This window comes from Podarcis liolepis (genome assembly GCF_965112155.1).
Source record: "Podarcis liolepis genome assembly, chromosome: 5".
Classification (NCBI taxonomy): Eukaryota; Metazoa; Chordata; class Lepidosauria; order Squamata; family Lacertidae; genus Podarcis; species Podarcis liolepis.
In genome coordinates, this window is record NC_139556.1 from 73,189,412 (window position 1) to 73,203,405 (window position 13,994).

The following is a 13,994-nucleotide window of genomic DNA, read 5'->3' on the forward strand; positions in this document are numbered from 1 at the left end:
TTAGTGTGTATGTAAATCTGCCCCTCTGTTGAAATGAATAGGGGAGGTCTGCAAGAACAGGAGTTCCTTGTATGCAGCAGATCATATCTGGGGCGTCAATCAGATGTGCTGCTTGGTCATTAAGTCTAATTGTCATTTTACACATTAGCAGAATCTCTTAAATATTTAAATGCTTCCTTAAAATGGGGGAAAAGAAAACTATAGAGCCATAAATCTCTCTAAAGTGCAAGCAGAACATATCCTGTGGGACGAGTGAATAATTTCTCTAATAAATAAGAACTCAGTCTCAGACAATTGGTTTTCAAAATATACTTAGTGCCAAAATAATAGTTAATTGGTGGTGATGATGCATAGCTGTTTGTTTGTTACAAGACTCTTCCAGGCCTTCCCAGGAGAACTCAGGATGGAAGATGATACTGGAAGTAGCTGACAAGAGCTTCTTCATGCTAAAAGCTCAGACATCAACATCAGGAAATCAAAAGGCTTTATTCTGTTGGTGACTGATCAGGTTGCTTGAGATGATTCCTCCTTAATACCTGAAAGATAAAAGAATCAAGATGCCAAACACATATGGTCTAATTGGTGCACACGCATGTTCAAGGAACAATGCAGAAAGGATGCAATGCAGTAAAGATATTTCCATGTAGGGCAATTGAGCCAATGTTAATCTGCTGCACTCATTCTGAATGCAGCCCCATCTCGTTGATTCTGTTCATGTCTTCCATTCATTTGATATCTCATCCAAGGAACTCACGACAGCCCCCCAAATGTATCTCACAGCAACCAACTGAGGAAGGTTTGGCTGAAAAAGACTGTTACTAGACCATGGTAATAACCCACAAGGAGCTTGGAGATAGAACCCCATGTGATAAGAATCCCATTTTTTAAATGAACATATCATTTCTATTTAAACCTGGAGAATGCTGTCCAAGTGTAACCTACAGGGTCAATCCAATACATTTTACCACCTGAGGCAAAGGACAAAGAGGGTGTCCACTCCCAGAAGCCAACTCAACTGGCAGTTGAATCTCACTTCATCACTGGTGTTGCAATATCATCCCCTACCACTCTTGAGGCACCAGGCCAGGTTAGGGCCTCCTGAAAAGGCCATCTGGCAACAGAAGGGAATGGCTGGGGACTTAGGAGAAAGATCTAGAGCTGCTGTTCCTGCTCCTGAGCAGTTGACACCTGAGACGGTTGCTTCACTCTGCCTAATGAGAGGGCAGGCTATTAGCTGTTGTTCTTTGGAATTAATCCGATTAACTTTGATGACATACCCTAGTTCCCTCCCTCCCCTCCAAATTCTGAAAATAGAACCATTAGGGGCTAACACCTGTAGTCTAGCTTACTGGCTATTTTTACACTTTACATTGTTTTGTGCATTATGTTATTAATTCTTGCAAACTGTCTTGTAAGGGTTCCACCCCAAAATGAACATATTAAATAAATAAGCAACATAGCACTGTATTCCTAAACATTCGTATGAGAAGCTCCACTTTGAATTTGTGGTGAGATATTAGATTTATTTTGCAACACATATCAGAGCAAAATATTTTTATATTTTATATTAATGTGCTAAAGCTGATGGCAGTTCTAGGCTTATTCTGATGTCAGACAGCTGTTATGTATCTCTAACCCCATCTCTTAATCTTCCAGGACTCAGCTTCCTTAAAAACTAAAGTCAAATCAAACCAACCTTTAAGAACTGACAATATTAATAGGGGGAAAGAAACAAGTCATGGATCGTGATGGAAGACAAATGTCAAGCAACACCAGGTCAGATATATTTAAATGTTTAAATATGATTATACCTGTCTGCCTCATCTCAGAAGCATTTTTCAACCATTTCTGGACCTAAAATGTAACAAATGATGTGATTTTTCACATCTAAATGGCAAGCAATGCCCCCAAGACAGAACATCCAGTGCTTCTGTGATTCTGGTTGCTAAGTACCCAGTGTTTATCACTTTGACTTAAGGTGGAAGTTTGTGAATCCAAAGATTTCCCCTGTCTTCGCTAGAAAGCCATGTAAGATCTCTGGCCTCAGAGAATCAGAGCTTCTCTTATTAAGTTAGAGGGTTAGATACTGGCCCAGATTCCCTCCATCTCCCTCCCCCCGCCCCCTGGTAAGCAGCTATTGATGCAGCTCTGCCCCAAGAGAGCCACAGGAATGGTAAATCTCTAGAATATTTGCAGGGGGTTGGCAAGGTTTTCTGACTCCCGGTTGTTTAAGAAAAGCAACAGCAATACAACTTTTCTCACTAAAATCAGGCTGTTACAATGAAGAAAGCTAGGCAGGAATGGACTTCCGTGTGAAAGCACTGTGATCTCAGTTCAATTCTGCTGCATAAAATAAATTCCTAGGCCCAGAATGTGCTCACAGGAGCTTTGCTTTTCTGTTCTAACTGTTCGTCTTCCAAACCCTGGCTCTGACTGTTAGATCTTAGTGTTCTACCCCGCCATGATATATTTTTTTTAATATAAAATAAATAAATAAATAAATAAACAATACATCACAAATTGCTGCAGAATATGGAGAAACGAATTTAAGATTGGAAAAATGAGAAACTAGGAGAATCAAAACTCAGAGGTCCTTCCATCCAGGGCTTTTTTTTTCCCAGCTGGAACTCAGTTCCAGCACCTCTCAGATGGGTGCTATTGCAATTATAAGAGAACAAGGGAGGTATTTGTGGTGAGTTCAAGCACCTCTGTTTCTAGAAAAATAGCACTGCTTCCATCCTTCCATTAATGTCAGGAGCTTTTCACTTGGCTGGGAAGCTTGTGACATTAGCCCAAGGGCTCTGCAAAGTCCCTAGGCGAGCCCCAGATGAAATGTCTTCTAGCTCACTAGTCTGGATTCATCTGTGTCCATCCATTAGAAGGCAGGCATGCATGTGCTTTCTTTGCAGAAGTGATTGCCAAATTAACTTAGAGTCTCTCCTCCCCCCCCCCATAGATATAGGTTGTGTGTCTTTATCTGTTTGATAAAGCACTCACCTGAAGGAAGAATCCCTTGTCTTTGTTTCACAAACAAATGCAAAAAGCTGTGTGTATATTGCAAGGATGAACGTCAAATTGCCTAAAGGAGATAAGCAGAAAAACTCCAAGTGGAACAAGGCAAACTCTTCATGATGTGATGCTTGTTTGAGCACCAAGTTCAAGTGAAGATGAAAGCCGTGTGAGATGTTTGTATTGTAATGCTGAACTGCTCTCTCTCTCTCTCTCTCTCTCTCTCTCTCTCTCTCTCTCTCTCTCTCTCTCTTAAAAATCCCTTCAGATTTCATTTCCATCTCTCTCCCTCTCCCAAGAAACCCTTTCTGCCTCATTGCTTTTAAAACACATCTCTCCCCTCCTTCAGATCACTCCGAGCGTCTAGGCCTATTTTGCATGATCAAAAAGCATGCTTAATATGACCCTCCCACAAACCGTGACCCACAGCGAATAAAGAGGATATAACTCCAAATAATGGTTTCAGTGGTGGTGGTGATGGAGGGACAGGAATAACAGACCAGCTTTTCTCCCAATCTAATAGATAGATGTGCATTTGGGTATGGGAGAAGGGGGGGGGGCACAGCCTGTAAGGAATGGAACTGAAAGACTGTATTCATCAGTAAAGAAACAGATGATAGCATTGTGCTGCTCATCCATAGGGAAGAGGACATATGATGAAGCATTGCCTTGTGAAGGGCAAATCCAACAGACAGCGGGATGCGAAGTCACAATGTGGTGAAATCAACATACATAAGCAGGCAGGAGTCAACGTGAACCCACTACAAATAACTCTGGTGAGAAACACATTTATGCAATTGAACAAAAGAGTTATCTAGCAGTGTGTATTTATGACTTCACTGAACACAGATAGAGGACATGTGCATTAGAATGTCTGCACAGGGCTCCATTGCCTCTTACAAATTGCAAATTCAGTCTCTCCCCTGGTCCTTAAATGTTGCTTTCTAGCTCCACGGCTTTGCCAGGCCTCTTCCTGCCAGCCTGTTCCCAATGCTTCCCCGCTGCCTGCTTGGACTGCTTTCTTGGAACTGACCTTGACTTCTTGAATATTCATTTCTCGTATTCCTCAAGAGGGATGCAATGTTTTGAAATCAGAAAGTCCAGTATTGATGAGCTCAGAGCCCAAAGCAGGCCTGAGAGTTAGAACGAGGGGCACAGACTGTTTTGCGGTTTGCTTGTTCACCAGGGCCTAGATGCCAGAAACTTTCAAAACCATGGTCTATATCCAACATTAGTCATCATCAGTGTAGACCTATTGAAATCATGGTCCTAAGTTAGTCGCGTTCATTAATTTCAATGGATCTGCTCTGAGGATGACTGCTGTTGCATAAAATCCCATTATTTGTAAGAAAATAAGAAAACAGTGACAATATGCTTATTTTGTGTAGGCTGATTTTCTTCTTCTAAAACCTATACTAAGGTTGTCCAGGCATGCCCTTCTTCTTTTGTGCCTTACAGATTATTCAATGCCCCTATCTACTATTATAGCATCACTTGTTCACTCACTGTCACGAATTGTCCTTGTCTGCATTAATGCATTGTTTGGTGCAAACTCCAGTTGATTATTCTTGGACCTCCTCAGGCAATTTAAGCCTGTCTTCTGTCAGAATAGCATGTTTGTTCTTACTTACTCATACTTTTTTGCCTGAGACGGAACCATTTGATTTACTTTTAAAACATTACACAGGGTTTTTAAAATTTCCCACTTTTACATTTTGGTCCTCAGACGGATAGCCATGGTACCCACACAGGTATTGCCCTTAAGAAAGTTAGCCACCCCTGTTTTACATCATAAGCATTCATTGTTCCCAATATTACATTACGTCTGTTGGACTCTGACATCTTCAAAGCAGTTTTGCACAACTTGTCTACTGATGGGATAACTCTCCTCAGCTGGGTTTGGAACAGAACCAGCATTTTGAGTATGATTGGAGGAAGCTAAAAAAAATAAAAATGTGAGTTTTCAAGAGTTCTTTATAGGCTTGTCATCTCTGCACCCATCCTTGCACAAATAAGGAGTATTTCTAAAGAAGCTACAATATACCAATGGATTGTGGTTAACATCATGTGTTCTCAGCTTCAAACACCAATGTCAAGAGCATGCTGGAGACAGAGTCAGCAGTAGTGTGCACATAGCCTACATTAGGGTTTTTTCTTTTTCCTTTTTTAAGCGTTCATGAAAATTCATCAGCATTTTTGTGCAAATTTCACCCAATATACATATTTTTGCGTGCATTTCCCCCTTAATATAATGCTTTTTTACATGTGATTTTTCGCTAATAAGTGCATTTCTATGCACACTTTACCCTAGTATATGCATTTTTCTCCACAATACTTGGCTGGAGAATTGAACTATGAAATTCCAAGGAGGATTTCAAAAGTGGCTGTGTTTTGCTTTGCAAAGGAAAGCTGCCTTTAAATGTAAACTGAATCAAACTTCTCCCCCATTGCTAGAAGAATCCCTCAGAGGGCTGGACTCTCCTGGACTTATGCCCTCCATCATAATAGCCATTGTTCTAGTAAGAAATAAGCAACAGGCAGGGTTTGTTGGGCACATTTAGAATGTTCTTCAATAGTTTTGCCTGCTCCACACCTCCAAATAGATCCAGCCAGCCATAATAACCAAGCACTGGCTCCTCTGTATCTTGTTTATAGCCATTTTACCTCACAACACAGGGTGTCAGGGAAAATGCAAACCTTTTAAGCCCTTTTAAGAGGGATGGGGGTAATTGCAGCCAGTGGAAGGCTGCAGGCAATTCGGTTTTCATTTCTGAAGTCTTGACTGGAGAATTGGAGTTATTAGCTTAAAAATAAGAGGTATTGAATGTTTCTAGTGAGTGTAATTGCCATCTTGGAAGAACCTGCCAGGGGTAGCTTGGTATCACTCACCCTAGTAAATGGTGCTGAAACCATTCCATTCCATTGAGTCAAGGAAATAGAGAAATGGATATAGAAATAGCTCTCATGGCGGCTTTCTGTTGTGCCAAGGATAATGGAAGGGTCATTCCAAGCGCCCAAGAAGCAGAAGGAGTGAAAGGCATTAAGCTTCACATCTAGAGCAAAGCAATAGTCCAATGGTGCTGTGTATAGCTATATACATGGGGTGATAGTGCACTACGCAGGACCACAGCACTGCAGAGAAAATTTAGCAGTGACCTCTGAACGCCCCAGAGAGGTTGTCAAATGAAATGACAGCCACGGATGGCTTTCACAAAGGACGGTGCGCAGTTCTTTTATTCCCTTTCTTCCCAAGAATTATCTTCTTCCTGCAGAAAGAAGAGTGAGAGAAAGATACTGCTTTTGTGCTAATCGGCTGAAGTGAGTCACCGCTCTCTACATCCATTCAGCAAAGCTCCATCTCCTGCATCGGTATGAGCAGATACCACTGAAATATTGGGGATTGTCTGTGTGTGGACCTGCGAATGCCGCTGGACTCACTGCTGATATATTTAGAGCTCTTTGGGCATGTTAGAGCCCCCCCAAAATTGTATCCGGTGTGTTTCTTAATTGGAAAAGCTTGCAAATACCAGATAGGCTTAGGATTTAAATATGTAATGTGATGAATTAATACATTTAAATGCCGAATGGGAAAGAAACAAAGATGTTACATGATTAAGATAATTTTATGAGAATATTGGTTTTGGAAAACCATTAAAATGATATACACTGAAATTCAACTGGGGGATATGAGGAAGTCACTTAACAATGTTACTAAGATTGGTTTAAATAAGGTTATGATTTTTGTTTGTTTGTTTATTTGTTCATTTGTTTAAAAATGTTGTGGAAAATCAATAAAAAATTGGGGGGGGGGGATTGTATCTGGTGTGTGTGCATGCGTGTGTGCGCAGGGGACTTTTCATGTGTCAGAGCTTCCTCTCCAGTTCACTGTGGCAAGATTCACAGTGCCTTGAAGGATGACCAAAGAACAGACACTGTGTATGACAGACACCTCTGGTACCAGGAGAAGATGAACTAAGGACCCTTGCCACATAGTCAACACTGGGGTTTTGTTTGCTGCTTTTTTGGCCTGGTTTCCCTAGGAAGCAGTGAGAGAAGGCGCTTGTCTGGGGCAGGGATGGGGAAGTTGCTGTCCTCCAGATGTTATGGTACTACAACTGCTTGATGATACACCATCCCTTCGGATTGGCCATGCTGGTGGGGCCAATGGGAGTTGGAGTCCAGTGACATCTGGGGGACTACAAGTTCTCCATCCCTGAAACACAGGTCAGATCTAGACCCCATGGCTGTTTTTTCTTCACATAAAAGTGGTTAGCTTAAGCCTGTTGTGTGTGTTTTTAAAGGACAGACAGAGTAACACATAGTTTGCTTCTAGGTTGTCATTTAGATCTTCTTCTTTGGCAATCAATCATAGCAGAGTCAGATTGTCTTCCATGAACACGATCTTAACAGTGAGTCCTTAAGCGACTGTGGAGGCCAATTCTGTGTCTGCACGTTCTTCCACAGTGGGGACATAAGTTTCCGGGTGGGAGTTGATCATGGTGAGGGTTTGCCAAACGTGCCTTCCTCTTAGCTGATTTCTCCCTTTCATCCTGAGTTTGAGTATCTTCAAAGTCCATGACACCTTTGGAAAAGGCTGTTCTCCAACTGGAGTGCTCACAGGCCAGTGTTTCCCAATTGTCAGTGTTTATACTACATTTTTAAAGATTTGCCTTGAGAGAGTCTTTAAACCTCTTTTGTTGACCACCAGCATTACACTTTCCATTTTTAAGTTCAGAATACAGTAGTTGCTTTGGAAGACGATAATCAGGCATCTGAACAACATGTCATTTAGATACACCTAGAAGGACATGCAATATTTTTTCTTAAAAAAAATACAGTGATAATAGCACCTGTTTCCATACAACACGTATTGAAGTCTCTATTCGATATGAATGACATATGTACATCTATAAGGAATTGAAATGGAAACTTCATATTGTAGCTTAGAAAGGATAAACACATTTTATTTCCCCTTGTTATTTTTAGGACACGAGAACCATAATGAAGAGCATATTTATTTATCTCAGCAGATGCATAGGACTAGCAATGTTTGTAGCTTTTCCTCAGCCTTCCTCTTGCTCACTCTCTCAGCCTAGCACAAATATTTTTGTAGTTTAATGCTCAGGAGTTTAAAGTTCTGAATTGCAAGGAAAAAGCAGCAAGACTCTCTTTCGTGGAAACCTTTTGTAAAAATGCTACTGCTGTTGCTACCTGGTTGCTACCTTGACCTAAGATCCACCACTTGTGATTCAGCAAGCTCCATTTCAGTCCACTGAGGCCTCCTGTTTTTGTCGACTGGGATTGGGGAAAAAACTGGAGGAGTTTGACGAAGAACCTGGCAAGCCTCAAAACATCGCTGGTGGGCTGAATTGAGCCTGGCAAGTCAGAAGTTATCTTGACCTGACTTAAGACAACTTGATTAACTAATTATTCTTCCACAAGCAAAAGGGTAAAGAAATGCAGGAAGCATGTTTGTGGTGTGTTAATCATATTTCCGTAAAAGGTTATATAAAAACAACCCTACGGGGCAGAAAATGAATAGAATCAGCAGCTCTGTTACAAAAGGTTTTAATTGTTGACATTTGCAGAACTTACCAATGGTGTTAATGAACCTTTGCATATTCTGATGCCAATTACATCTCATCAGTTGCTTGGGTCCTTTATGCAAATGAATTCATTTTCTATCTCAGTGAGCTCTATTTATAACTCTAGTGCTGTTGCTTTGTGTTTAAATTGCTAGATAAGGTAAAAGGGTTTAATTAGCTAACAGTTTAGCTGGAGGCTATTTCCCTCTGTAACCATGCTTTAAATCCAGTCGTCTTCTTCTTTTAAAAGCATCTGAAAATCATTTAAATTTGCAAGTGAAATTCGACACGAAACCATGTTCATATTAACCCCACAGAAATGGTACCGAATTCACAAATCACTTCAACGGTGAAAGACCAGAAGAATAGATTTACTCATAAATACACAGGAAGACCCATTTCTCTTGCTCAAAATGTTACAATACAAAAAGCATGTTGATCAGGGTCGTGAACATGTCCAGGCACAGCAGGTGAAATTCAATACAGCAGTAAAGGAGGTAGCACTTGAGAGTAGCACTCCTATCACTCCTGTCCATTGGCCCTGCTGGCTGGGGATGATGGGAGTTGGAGTCAATGACATGTGGAGTGTCACAGCTTAGCTACTCCAATTTCTATGAATGTCTAGTTCATTTATTCCAAACACTTTAAAATAAACCAAAGAAGCAGCTCTGGAATCCAATTCCATGCATGTGCACTTAGAACCATAGTAGGCAAACCACAGACGAAGAATGTTTCTTTTGTAGTTTGAATCCAAACTGTGCCTACAAATGGACTTCAAAGGAACTCACTGTAACAGTTGATCAATGGTTTTGAACTTTGACAGGTGTACAGGGCTGCCCACACCTCAAAACTGGTCCATGGTGATGGGTAAGGGAAGTAAAGAGCTGGCCTACTAGCAGGATTCATCTTCTTGCCCCTAATTTCCAGTTTATGAGATGATTCTGAAACACGCATGCATGCAAACAAGTGATCATTACTTGCATAAACCTGTGCAAAGGAATAAATCGATTCCGAGAGATTTGCATTGGAGTAAGCCTGCATAGGATGGCAATATACCATTTTCTCACCTTTTATGAGTGACCTCTTTGTCTGCCTCAGCCCTCAGAACTACCTCACTCTTACTTAAATTGCCAGTTCGCTCCTACGTCATCTTTACAATTGCTTCCCATATGTGATAAGGAGGTTCCACCGGCTTGAAGGGACTGGCTCAACTTTACACCTAATTTAAAAGTAAACATAAAAATTCCTGAGCTAATCTCAATGAAATGAATACTATTCCCAAGATGTCCTGGGAGAAACCTTCTAACCACTTTACCACACCACCCTCCACATTGTAAGGTTGCCCAGCAACTCAGAAAAAGTATCCAACTGCAAAAATGCTATAGCCTAAACACTATACAGTGGCACCACAGGTTAAGTACTTAATTCGTTCTGGAGGTCTGTTCTTAACCTGAAGCACCACTTTAGCTAATGGGGCCTCCTGCTGCTGCCACGCTGCCGGGGCACAATTTCTATTCTCATCCTGAAGCAAAGTTCTTAACCCGAGGTAATATTTCTGGGTTAGCGGAGTCTGTAACCTGAAGCGTATGTAACCCAAGGTACCACTGTATCTTGATGCCTCTTAAGTTTACATTGGGAGTACTGTGGCACTACACTGCAAAGTCAGTAGGCAGCATTGTCTACTGGTTTGACTATTGGACTGGCCAGCGACAGCAGTCACTGCCATCTTTACTCCCCCTGCCCAAGCCTCTGGGCTCCAACCCCTCTTTTTGGAGTGGCTCTGGATGGTTCTGGGAGCAGTACAGTGGGTAGGGTAGAGGAGTAGTGTTGAGCAGTGTGGGGGATCCACTAGGGTGGTGCTAAGGAGCTCCCCCAAACCTGGCATCAGCCCCACCCTTATTTTCTTCTTCAGTCTAAACTCCACTACATACCAGCTACCCAGATTTGTTGTAACTGAAGCCGACATGAACTGGTAGCCTTCTCTGGAAACCCTGCTCAGTTTTTCATTCAGTTCTTTTCCTGAGCACAGCTGAGCAATCTGCAGTAAATCACCTGCATGGTAAACTGAATGCAACCCGCCGATACGGTTTCCTAAATGAATTATCGCTCACAGCGCTTGCAGAGGAAAGGGGAAGGTGGGAGATATCAAGGAGCAGGCAAGCTCTTTAAGACACAACAAATGCTGAAAGCAAAACTTCCTTTAAGAGAGACAAATTGTATTCATCTTTTGATGGCTGCAGGCAGAGCACTCCTGAGCGACTCATAAAAATTGTGTTAATATGTCGAGCTGTTGGTGCTTTGATGGTGAAAATAGCAGTAAATGTTAAATGGCAACAACAACAACAAAAATATGGTAAAATATGCAACTGAGCGCAGGCAGATCTTAATATAGTGAGATGAAACTCCTTCTCCACCCCTCTGCACCCCCACCTGTTGAACTTTCCTGCTCAAAGATGAGCCCTGAAATTAAAAATTGCCCTCCTTCTTGGTAACAGTCCTTCGCTGAACAGTAAGTGATGCTAAACCATTACAGAGAGGAGCAATGCTTCTGGCATGAAATGGAGATAAATGCTAGTGTGTGTGTTTTGTCATTGTCATATGTAGAAGTAGGAAAATAATATTGCGGTCCTGAAGTGCTGCTACTAAAGCAACATCCTAAGATCAGTGACTGGCCGGAGTGGCCTGTCTATCAGGCGATATGAAGCCATTTGCTTCGGGCAGTGGATCTGCCCTTCTCCCTGATCCCTCCTCACAGCCTCCCTCCCCTCCCCACCACTGCGCTGATACCTGTCTCACCAGGGCATGACCCACATTGCCAACCCAGCCCCATTGCCCTCGCTGCCTCTGTAGCCTTGTGGTGGCAGTGCAGGTACAGATGAAGGTACAATTGGGGCGCTGAGGCTGGCAGCATTGCGTGAATGACAGCGGAGGCAGGAAGGGGTGGAGACCCAGATCTGGGGGCATCATTGTGGAGTGAGGGCATTGCCAGGCAGCAAAACATCTCGGGCCAGCCCTGGTGATTGGGATATATCCCAGCATTCATGCTACAGACCAGTTTTAAGCAGAAATTGCCTGAATGGTGACTTGTACCCCCCCCCCACTTAAAATATCCATCTCACCCTTGCTATTTGGGTTGAGATGCTTATAACTCAGACAGCACTGCTTTTGAACCAGCTTGCACGTGACCATGCGGCTAAAACTGAAATCTCTTCTGATCAAAGGAGGAAAACTCTCACAAACACACATCTGACATCTAAGGTTATTATGTGGCTATTGTTGCCATGGTCACAGGAAGAAGAGTCTGGGAGTAAAAGGGATGGCCTGATATTGTACTGAATCCATGCAGCGACTGTGTCTGCCTAGCTTGGCTAATGTTTTTGAGATGTTTAGAATGTCATGGTGGTGAGGAACACAGGACTCAAAAAATTATTCTTCTCCACAGGAGCAACCTCTGCTATGACAATAAGGATCATTTCAAAGATGTTATAAATAGAACTGAGCCAGAAAATTTCTCAGAATATTTTTTCCCCTGAGAAAATTTCTGAGACTTTCCTTTCCTTTTCTCTCTCTCTCTCAAAAAAAAAAAAACCCCTCCAAAAAAAGGGACAACTTTGCAGATTTTTTTTGGCAAGAAAGAATCCCATTAAAAAAAGCAACACAGGCTGCATACACCTTGTGAATTTAAAACACATGTAAAGGACACTTAAAGCACATGACACCCCCCCCCCCGAATCCTGGGAACTGTAGCTATGTGTGGGATAGATTATTTGTGGGAAGCAATGTGCCAAAACTGTAGGGTATATATGCAACCACAATGACAATTCTCCGCATCCTTAAGACAATCTCTTCCTGTGGTCCTGACTTAAGGTTTCCTTCTTGATCTTCCCTGACTCCAGGCTTTGCCCCACAGCTCATAACCCACCATCTCACAGTATTGCAGAGTGCGATGAAACCAGAGGATTATGCAGCTGTCTGGTGGGCTTTCATGACATACATGCACAACTGCATGTATCTTAACATGGTCCCCGCTAAGTATAAGTTGCTCTGGAAACAACTCTGACTTTTACCCCGGCTACTTACCTTTTCTCTATGCATTTTGGCAAATGCTTTCATTCTCCACTCACGTTGTGCTCCTATCCATTCTTGCAAACCCTGTATGTATTGCATTATCACTTTTATGTATGCTTAACATGCTCATAAGGGACGTGGGTGGCGCTGTGGTCTAAACCACTGAGTGTAAGGCTTGCCGATCCGAAGATCGTGGTTCGAATCTCTGCAACGGGGTGAGCTCACATTGCTCGGTCCCAGCTCCTGCCAACCTAGCAGTTCGAAAGCACGTCAAAGTGCAAGTAGATAAATAGGTACCGCTCTGGCAGGAAGGTAAACGGCATTTCCGTGCACTGCTCTGGCTTCGCCTGAAGCGGCTTAATCATACTGGCCACATGACCCAGAAAAACAGTTTGCAGACAAACGTCAGCTCCCTTGGCCAGTAAAGCAAGATGAGCGCCGCAACCCCTGAGTCGTTCACTACTGTACTTAACTGTCAGGGGTTCTTTACCTTTTTAACATGCTCATGCAGTTCTTTTCTTTGGTTGCTTCGCTGTTCTTGTTTTTTGTTTCTTCTTTTTCCCTTACCCAATGCTATATGCCTATCAAAATAAAATAAGCTTTGTTTTAACAGAAAAAAGGAGAAAAAAAATCCATTTTGCAATGCAGGAGAAGAAAAGGCTAAGGAGTAAACCCTACACAAATCCCAAGTGGAGTCCCTGAAATGGTTGGTTGGCGTCTTGTATGCCTCTTTCCATCAACTACTGCAGCCAAACTGGTGCCAAATCTCTTCCTCTGCTTTCCTTTGGACCACGTCAGCAAGGCTGAGAGGAGGGTCGTCATCTGGGCAGCCCAGGACCTCCACACACTGCCCAGATTTGCAACAGAGACAACGGTTACCGGGTACCAGTGTTTCTCCAGCTGTTTGATTTCGCCTCCTCCCAGAGGTGCACTCCATTGTCTTTCGAGACAGATGGATGCCAACAAGGCTAAAGTGTGCTTAACAATGCATATATTGATGAAAATTGGGGAAATTGCTTTGGAAGAATGTGTCCATTGGGCAAAATTGCACAAAAAGATGGAGCAATTTGCACTGAAATGTCCGTGAATTTTCACGATGACTTAACATCGCAAACTGAATTGTAAAATGTGGCCAACTGAACTAAAGATTGGGGAAATGAGAAAGAACAAAATGGATAGATTCACCCAGACCTAATCGTGAATGATGGGAGTGAAAGACCAAAAGTATCTGTAGGGCCACAGATTCCCCATCCTTGGGTTTGTGGAACATTCTGCCCGAGCCTCACCTGCTTGGCTACACTTGACACTCACTTGTGATTCTATTCACAGGGA

General features: G+C 42.5%; 1 long non-coding RNA gene across 1 annotated transcript; it reads right to left on the reverse strand.

The window, feature by feature from the left end:
* Positions 1-294: 294 nt before the first annotated feature.
* On the reverse strand, positions 295-1,924 carry LOC310707805. The gene is made up of 2 exons (XR_014526734.1): positions 1,812-1,924; positions 295-536 (listed from the first exon to the last, which is right to left on the reverse strand). It is a non-coding gene; the product is annotated as an uncharacterized lncRNA (long non-coding RNA).
* Positions 1,925-13,994: the final 12,070 nt, after the last annotated feature.